We start from the raw sequence: 9,839 nt of genomic DNA, 5'->3' as shown, positions 1-9,839 counted from the left end.
AATGCACTAATATATCTCTTAAAAGCAATTAATCTTTTATAAAAATACAAAATTTATGAATATATCATATATATCTTAGGGTATACATGTATATGGTTGCATACATACACACATATATTTATGAAATAAACTCAAAGGACTGAAGTTTACGAGGAAAGGAAGACTGAAGATCAGATCCACATGATCAGTGCACCAAGAGTTGGACATTAAAGCTAGACATCCCTAAGGAGCATGCTTTAAATATATTTTTAAATTTTAAAGATTATTCTCTCTTTTTTTAAATTTACTTCTGTAAAATGCTATTTTTAAAGTTATTTTTATAAACCCAAGCAATCTAATCAGCTACCCAATCTTTTCTCTAAAAATACAGAGTTTGAATCTAACAAAAATGATTGAATTTAACTCTTAAACAGCTTGTATTAAATTACTATTTAGTTGCACAATTGTTACTCAAAAAACAAAAAACCTCTTAAGTGAATGTCAATATTTCAGTCATTCATTTCATATGAAGTTTCATTTATTCCACAAATGTCTACATTACTTTATGCCATGTATTTTCTGAGTACTAAATTTAATGATGATAAATATTTTCTCCTGCCTAAGGAAATTCAATATGAATGGAAATAATTTAAAATTATGCATATAAATTTGGCATCAACTTCCTGTAGTAAAAGCTCTGTGCTTTTGGGGGACAATACTGAATTCAACAACCTTATTCACAACCTCAAGAAATGAGAAACCTAGTAATTATTTGAATACAATTAAAAGTATGAGAAAACATTTAGCAATAAAAATAGTTAAGACCAACTTCTGACTAGAAAAGAGATTCTTGTTCTACAACCACATTTCACAAAAGATAAGAGCTCTTAACTTTTCACAATATTTCCTGATGGCAAGAGAGGAAAATAGCATTATATTTTTGGAGAAGAGTTTTAATTTATACATTTTTATGAGAAAAATAAATTCCACTGTTTTATGAAAGAATCACTTCTAGTTTTTCCATCCTGCCTTGTGGGCTAAGGAAACTATCCATCAATTGAACTGAAACCCAGAGATGAGATTGACCTAGAGCAGTAGTTACCTGCTATAAACTGCATCCTAGAACATACTGGGGAGCTTTTTAAAATGCCTGTGCTTTGGTCTCACTCAGACTAATTGAAACTTGGAGGTAAGCAGAAGGCATCAGTATTTTTATGAAGCTCCCCAGGTGATTCTATTCAATTAAATACTCCTAAGTCCTCTCTTAAAAATTGACAGGGCATTTGGTGAGCAAAAGAAATTCGTAGACATTTTCTGTAATACCTAGAAAATATGAGGGAGAAGAGCCAAATCTGCATGGATTTAGCATCTTTGCAGAAACAGTCAAGGGAAGACTATGGGAATTCTGATGATCTTTACAGCCTTCAAACTTCATTTTATTTATTCTCAACAAATACTCATGCCCAAAAAAGAGAAGACTCTATTCTAGGTTGAGTTTTCGCAAATGTGCCCAAACATAACAAGAAAAGACTGGTTAAGACCTTGAGCCCCTCACAAATACCCAGCAAAATCTCCCTGTTCATTACTTAGTGAGTTTATTTTTTCAGAAACTTAACACCTGCAGATTGTTGCTATGCCAGATAAGCCCTGAAACCCAGAAGCACCAGTCACTCCAAGAACATCAACCAGTTCCATTCCTGAACTCCATTAGGTTGACATGACTTTCCAGCATGAAGAACCTAAAATGATCATCGCCCAGATATCCCTGAAGATTGAGAGAATGATCAAATGAGAGGGAAGAGGTGTAACTGAGAAATTAGGATTTGACAAATGATTATGACTACTGACTCATTATATAAATATTTATTTTCAGTTTCTACTGTATCAGAGGAGCCAGAAGAAAATACCTGAAATTGTTGAACTGTAATCCAGGAGACTTGATGTTTGATAATGATTGTGTAACTATATAGCTTTTATCTTGTGACTATGTGATTGTAAATTCATGTAACTGATACTCCCTTTATCCAGTGTATAGGTAGATAAGTAATAAATTAAGATATTTATGAATAATAATAATAATAATAGGTCAGGAAAATGGGGAAAAAATACCCCTACATAAACTATGGACAATAGTAATAGTACTATTTTAATACTCTTTCATCAATTGTAACAAATGTAACTACTGTTAAAAAAATCATATTACATTTTGGTTAGATCCTGCTTTGTTTATCAAGATAGCCTTGGAATTGGCGTTGGTTAATTTTGGGCTGACTCAATGCCCTTCATTAACAAACATTAGGGGCTGTCTTTAGTGATTGTAAGACTCTAAAGTTGAAAAACCAGATAAAGTGGGTACAAGTAAAGGTCAGACACGGAGTTTTTATAATCACAAGGGCACAAGATAATGATTATACAACTATATAGCCTTTATCAAAGATCAAGGCAACTAGATTACAGTTCAGCAATTTCAGGTAATTCCTTCTGGTTATTCCAATACACTAAAAAGTAAAAAGAAATTTACATATAATGATCCAATAATCATTTGTTAATTCCTAACCTCTCGTTTACAATAGTGCTGAGGAGCAGATCCCAGATCAGTATACATATACACAAAAGCTATATTTTTAATACTTTGAGTGATAATAAAAGAGAAAGAACTTAAGCAGTAAAGCTAAGAAAGCTACCTTGGCCCACCCTAATGCCTGCCTAAGAGCTTCTTTCTGAGGATACCAGAAAACCCATCATTAAACATGAAGAGAAAAAAAAGATAGCAATCAACCATGAAATTATATCTTAAGAACACAAAAGGGAGAAGTCCCTATTAATGTGCTTACTACAGTGAGAGCACCTTAGCAAAATATGGCTGCAAAGTAAATGAAAACTATAACCTAATATTTAATATGAGCTAAAATAAGTTAAGAAAGGGGTAGAAGCTATTAAAATGAAAACATAAATCAAAAGTAGAAAAGCTAGGGAAAAGTTGTGTAAAAAAAGATGAAAGAGCTCAGAAAATATTTAGGGGAAAAAAAGTCATTTCCTGAATTCTTTTTAAGGTCTAAAAAGAAAACAAACAAACAAACAAAAAGCCAGCATGGCATTCAATGATGTGCGAGATTGCTGTTCTTCCGTTAAAAATAAACTACAAAGTGGTCAGTAAATAACCTGGGTTAGGGCTGGGGCTGGGAATAGAAGTTAACAATAATGAAATTAAATAATCTTGATTAAAAGATTCTACTAGCTCCTTCTATTGAGCTCTTATCACATACATGAGCTAGATGGATGACATGCATCACCTCACTTACTCCTCACAGTAATCCCACAAAGTCAATTATTTATACCCATTGTACAGAAAACAAATCTCTATAAATCAAATGAGGTTTGTATGTATTGATCCTCTGTGTTGGATTTTATATCACTCTAAAATATCAGGAAAGACTTTCATAAAATTTTATAGGGTGTTTTAAGAATCACCTGGCTTAAAACATGGCCTGTGTCCTACACTCAAATTTTATTTTGAAGGTTCCTTCAGAGAAGCTGAGAATGAGGTAAAAAGTCGGACCCAAGTATCTGCTGACAAGTGAGATGTACTATTTGTATTAAGAGAGTGACAGAAAGAAAATAAATGGGAGTTTCAGATAGGTACCCTAAATCAAAGTCACAAGGACAGATACTCTAAACTGAAGTCACTAACTTGCCATTGAGTTGCTTCTTGGGTGGAGAACCGCAGGTAGTAAGCACCAGGCTGAGCAGCCACAGAGATTTATCTATCTAAAGATGGTTAATGAATGTTTGATGGAAGGCCAGCTAGGCAAGCTAACAAATAAATAAAATTGGAGGAGAAGTGGTAACATGAATACAGCAACTGATGGTTGAAGATTCCCAGAGCTGCTATTCAAAGTGTGGTCTGTGGGCCAATCTACAGCGTCACAGGGAGCTTGTTAGCAATGCAAAATCACAAGCCCTGACCCAGATCTACTGAAGCAGACTCTGAATTTAACAAGATCCCCAGATGACTCTGATATATATGAAAGTTTGAAAATACTGTTCTACAGGACACAGGTGATTTTGTTTGTTTGTTTGTTTAACAGAGAGGAACATTTCACAATAATCAAAAATATCAGGTTTTTGTAATTTAGTCACTCATTTGAGAATTATTTTTTAAGTGCTTACTCTGCTCCGTGAACTATGTGAAATGCTGGCAATAAAGTACTGAAAAGACAGACAAGATTTTGTACCTATAGAGCTAACAATCTAGGAGGTAATAAAGAGATTATAAGAAAATTTAAAGGTTGAAAAATGCTAAGAAAAGAGAAAAACAAGATACTGAGTGAGTATATAACAGAAGGCCTAAACTGTGTTTTGCTTGCACAAATTTTACAAAATAAATGTGGATTAGGTAATGTGTCTTACCATCTGTTTAAAGCAAATCCTACTTAACTTAGCTCATCTGTTAGGTCTGCTGCACATGGCTCACCCTCTAGCTCTTGATGTCACCAAGACACAATCAGAGCAGAACATACATTTCAGGAAACCACTGTGTAAGCTTGCCATTCTAAGAATGACCAGAAAAACAATAGGGAGCTAAAGGATTAGCTAACACAGGTGATACAGAATGAAAAGAAAAATCATTCTAGATAGTTCTTACAAATAGGTAGCACAATAGCCTTCAGCAGCACTTTTATACTGAACTTTCCTTTGGCAGAAGCATTTGCCAGCTGCACTTTGAATGGCATTCCACCTAATGTAACAGGCTGTGTGCTCTATTGCCTCTCTCTATGGATGCACAATTTTAGTGGGCCAAAGAGCTGGCATGGAATTGAAAACTTCTGGGCTCACTTGTATTGTACATAAGCTTTAACAAATATCTTAACCTTACTAGTGAGGACTCAATGAATGTGTGATTATATCAACTAACCATTTACAACGATGGCTTCTCTTATATTATTCAGTACAAAATAAAAGGGCTTTAGAGGCACACAGACTTCAATTTAAATTTCCACTCCATTTTTTGTTGGTTTTGTGATACTGATAAAGTAACTCTTCATCTCTGAGTATCAGTTATTTATAATATCCATAAAATGGCAATAATCCCTGCTTCACAAGATAGTTGAAGAAATTAAATGCGAGTAAAGCACTTTCTTAAGTGCTTATTACAAATGAGGTGTTCACAAAATCAAGAGTGGCTTTCCATTCCAGGTAGCCTAAATTCCTGAGCTGGCATTCCCACCTCTCCATATTCTAGCTACTTGAACTTTCCAAAATTTTCCCCAACTTTGGAATTTCTATTCTAGCAAGATCAGTTCAATTCAAGTACCTATTCTGTGTCAAGCATTCTGCTAAGCACAAGAAAAACAATCATAAATATTCAGTGTGATGTGGTTCCTATCATTTCCCAGTTTATATTCTTGTGATGGAGACAGAAATGTAAACAGATAATGTCAATATACTACAGAAAGTGCAATGATAAAAGTGTAATCAGGTTGCTACAAAGCACGGGGATGTTAAGCCTCACTGAGAAAAGTTATAGGAGGATATTCTGCAGCAGTTGATGTCTGTGTCAAATTTCTAAGGATAATGTAACATAGCCAGGTTAAAACATGTTTGGCTATTAGTTGAGAGTTGTTTATTTGGTACAAAATTTATATTCTCTGTAGCACACTATATAATTTGACCTACATGGTTAGTTTTTTAAACAACATAATCATATGGAAGCTAGAATGGGGATGAGACCTTATTATTCTGTACAGGTTAATATAATACCCTGATACATCCCAGAGTATTTTGGGCATAAAACCTAAAGGTATTTGCAAAGTCCCCTTGAGGGACTGGGGAAAAATGTGGAAATATTAAATTTCCCTACCTGAGGAATTCCTGATATTCTCACAAGCATTAGGGAATCCCAATTTAATAAGTCAATCCCTTGATCTTGGGGCTTGACCTTATGAAACCTATTCCTGTAAAGAAGAAGCTAGGCCTATTTATAATTATGCCTACGAGTCACACCTAGAGAACCTCTGTTGTTGCTCAGATGTGGCTGCTCTCTCTAAGCCAACCCTGCAAATAAACTCACTGCCCACCCCACTACGTGAGACATGACTCCCAGGAGTGTAAGTTTCCCTGGCAATGTGGGGCATGACTCCCAAGGATGAGCCTGGCCCTGACATTGTGGGATTGAGAATGCCTTCTTGACCAAAAGAGGGAAATGAAATGAAACAAAATAGTTTCAGTGCCCAAGAGATTTCAAATAGAGTTGAGAGGTCATTCTAGAGGTTATTCTTGTGCATTATATAGATATTCCTTTTTAGTTTCTAGTGTATTAGAATAGCTAGAAGGTAATACCTGAATCTGTTGAACTCTAATCTAGTAGACTTGATTCTTGATGATGATTGTATAACCATAGTAGCAATTATTGTGGGACCACGTGATTGTGAAAACCGTGTGACTGACCCTCCCTTTACCCAGTGTATGGGCAAATGAGTAATAAAATAAAGACAAAATATATAAATAATAGGGGGGAATATGGGGTATGGGATGTTTTGGGTGATATTTATTTTTATTTTTACTTTTTTCTTCATTTTGGAGTAATTAAAATGTTCTAAAATTGAATATGGCAATGAATGCACAACTATATGATGATACTGTGAGCCATTGATAGTATACTTTAGATGGATTATACGATGTGTGAATATATCTGTTCTAGGTTGCTAATGCTGTGGAATGCAAAACACCAGAGATGAATTGGCTTTTATAAAAAGGGGGTTTATTTGACTACACAGTTACAGTCTTAAGACCATAAAGTGTCCAAGGTAACACATCAGTAATCGGGTTCCTTCACTGAGAATGGCCAATGGCGTCCGGAAAACTTCTGTTAGCTGGGAAGGCACGTGGCTGGCTTCTGTTCCAAAGTTCTGCTTTCAAAATGGCTTTCTCCCAGGATGTTCCTCTCTAGCAAGCTTGCTCCTCTTCAAAATGTCACTCACAGCTGCACTGAGTTCCTTCTCTTTGAGTCAGCTCATTTATATGGCTCCACTGATCAAGGCCCACCCTGAATGGGTGGGGCCACGCCTCCATGGGAGTATCTCATCAGAGTCATCACCTATAGCTGGGTGGGGCACATTACAAGCAAATCTAATTAGCACCAAAACGTCTGCCCACAAGACTACATCAAAGATAATGGCATTTGGGGGACACAATACATTCAAACTGACACAATATCTCAATAAAATTGCATTTAAAAAACTAATTAGAAAAAAAGACTTAACACATTATGGGTGGGGCTTTTTAGGTAGAGAAACAATGTTAGCAAAGATAGGGTGATGTAAAATCACTTAATGCGTGCATCCAACTAATACAGTATTGCTGGAGTATAAGTAGTACTTCAAAGAGACCTGAGAGATGAGGTGGACAGGGGTCAGGACTTTGAATGGCATGTTAAGAAGCATGAATGGAAAGCCAGATTTGCATTTTGTAACCATCTCCCTGGCTCCTGGGTGGAACTGCCATCCACAATACCAGTATTACAATTCACGGATGTTCCTCCAAAATGTGAAAGCATGTTGAAAGTTATTCAATATTAATAAAGTAAAAAAGGTTGTGAACATTTTCTTTTAAAAATATCTCAGAGCAAATTAAAAGTCCTCTCAATTATTCATCAATACATTCACTTGTTTTCTGATATGCTTTTCTAATTGCAAATTAGAAGTCTTCACAAGTATCCATCATTATTATTCACTTGTTTATTGATATGCTTTTTCAACAGGGAAAGAGAAGGGCAGAATCATAGCTAAGATGAAATCTGCATATGCCTGGGTAAATTCCTGAGAGTATATCATAAAAATGAGGGTCTTCAGGTGTCAAGGCAGAAAAACAAAATAGAGAATCATTGGTAATTGTTATGGAGAATGAATTGCCAGCAGCGAATTTACAGATAGAGGCTTTATAAAGAGATTGTTGGTAAATATCCCTACTGTTTCGCAGCATTTTCATTTCAGCCTTTGTTTATACTTCCCTCAAAGCGTACACTTTAATGCCCTTCCCTTCCTCTCCCATAACAAATATCTTCCATCTTTAAGTCTAAGTCAGTAAGCCTTCTTCAATTATTCCAAACATACCAGTATTTTCTTCCTTGTTAGAGAGGCTACAAAATCAAGCAGGTTCTCATTATAGAGCATATTTGCTCTCTCTTTGTTCTATGTGCTTTAATCTTGTCTCCTCTGCTCAATTTTCAATTACTGTGATGTAAAAAATAATATATTTCTGTCTTTCTTATTTCTTCAAAGGGCAGACATTGTCCAGAATTAGTGAAAATTCCATTTGGCCCCTAAACCCTCTCATTTTTCTCTCAAAATGTTCTGATCATTTTTGCTATATATCAGAAAATGGGAGAATGGAGATGAGGAATTATGTATGACTCAGACATTCAGTGACACAATAATCTTTTAATCAGGAATGTTCTAGAGAAGGAAATTATATTCTAGAACATCTGCCTTGATTTATCTTTGCTATTCATCTGAAGGCAAGGGATATACTTAGTTTGCCTTGAATATTGCTTGTTTGTTTCTTTGTTTTGGCAAGCAGGATTACCCTTACCACTTTCTATGTTCTCTCTTGAATGTAAGGAGCTAGAAGCCTAGAGAAGTATCTTTCCCAGACTCCCTAGTTTCCAGGGTCTCTATATGATTTACATTATAAAAGTGGGGTGAATTTTTGTGAAATTTGAAAGTAAAAGAGAAGCATTGTTGACCATCTTTATCCTCCAGAAGCACTGGTGAAGGGATGCATGGGCTTCAGCAGTTGTGAGGTTTCCCAGTGGCCTCCAGGTGGCATCGCCCTTAAGTTCCCACCTGAGACTACTACCTAGGTGCAGCTGAGAAACTACTACCATATGAGGGAGCTTCCCAAAAATTCCTGAAAAGGGGACAGCATCAACTCCCTGATTTTTTAGATCATACCTGAAAGCTCACACCACCTCCGCTAGATATCAACTACTCTGGCCTTTCCAGTGATTTTGTAAAACCCTCATTCACTGTATTAAATCTGTTTCTGCTTGAAAAAGCTAAAGTGGATGAATCCTCACTGAAGCAAAATTCTCATCTTGATAAATCATATTCATAAGTGAATCATGATGGGCAGATTTATGAATTTTACCAAGAAACTTTGAGATTTCCATAATGTTTCCATATGTGTTTCCATTATTTCCACATGCTTTAATCTTGTCTCCTAGTCTAGATTTTGACTTCCCTAAGTAATTAATAGTGGAATCCCTAAAATGAGTACGACTAATAGGCATGTCTTTAGAGGAAGGACAGAAGTAGGGAGCTAAAAGATTGCCTTCCACACTGAAAGCAGACTTCGGAGAAACAGAAAATAATATATAGTGTGAGTCGTAGCACCACCAGAGAGAGCAGCTGGCGTCCCAGAGACGTGCTCAAGGAAGAAAAGGAAATCATGGGTAGCTGGCTATGCTTGAGAATGAATCTTAGTGCTTAATCATAGATATGCATATGGGCATGAGTTTATTATACCCTAAATTCAAATTTCTAATGAAACCAAGCTGCTTATGACTCAGCATCCAATCCAAACATGCTTTCATAAGCATCTTCATTTTTTCATGGGACTCTTTCCTAAGGACTCTGATCTTTAGTTTCATTTGCTATTTTCCATTTATTCATTCACTCATTCAATAGTTGTTATTTGATTATCTATGATATGTAAGCACCATTATAGACACTGGGGATACTGTGATTAACAGGACTGACAAAGACATTGCTGTCCTAAAAGCTTATATTATGGTGTTGGGGAACAGACATAACACAAGTAAATAAATAAAATAATTTCATAATTTAGAAAGTGATAAAAAG

Source organism: Choloepus didactylus, chromosome 3 (genome assembly GCF_015220235.1).
Source record: "Choloepus didactylus isolate mChoDid1 chromosome 3, mChoDid1.pri, whole genome shotgun sequence".
In the NCBI taxonomy this organism is placed as follows: Eukaryota; Metazoa; Chordata; class Mammalia; order Pilosa; family Megalonychidae; genus Choloepus; species Choloepus didactylus.
This window is presented reverse-complemented; position numbering follows the sequence as displayed.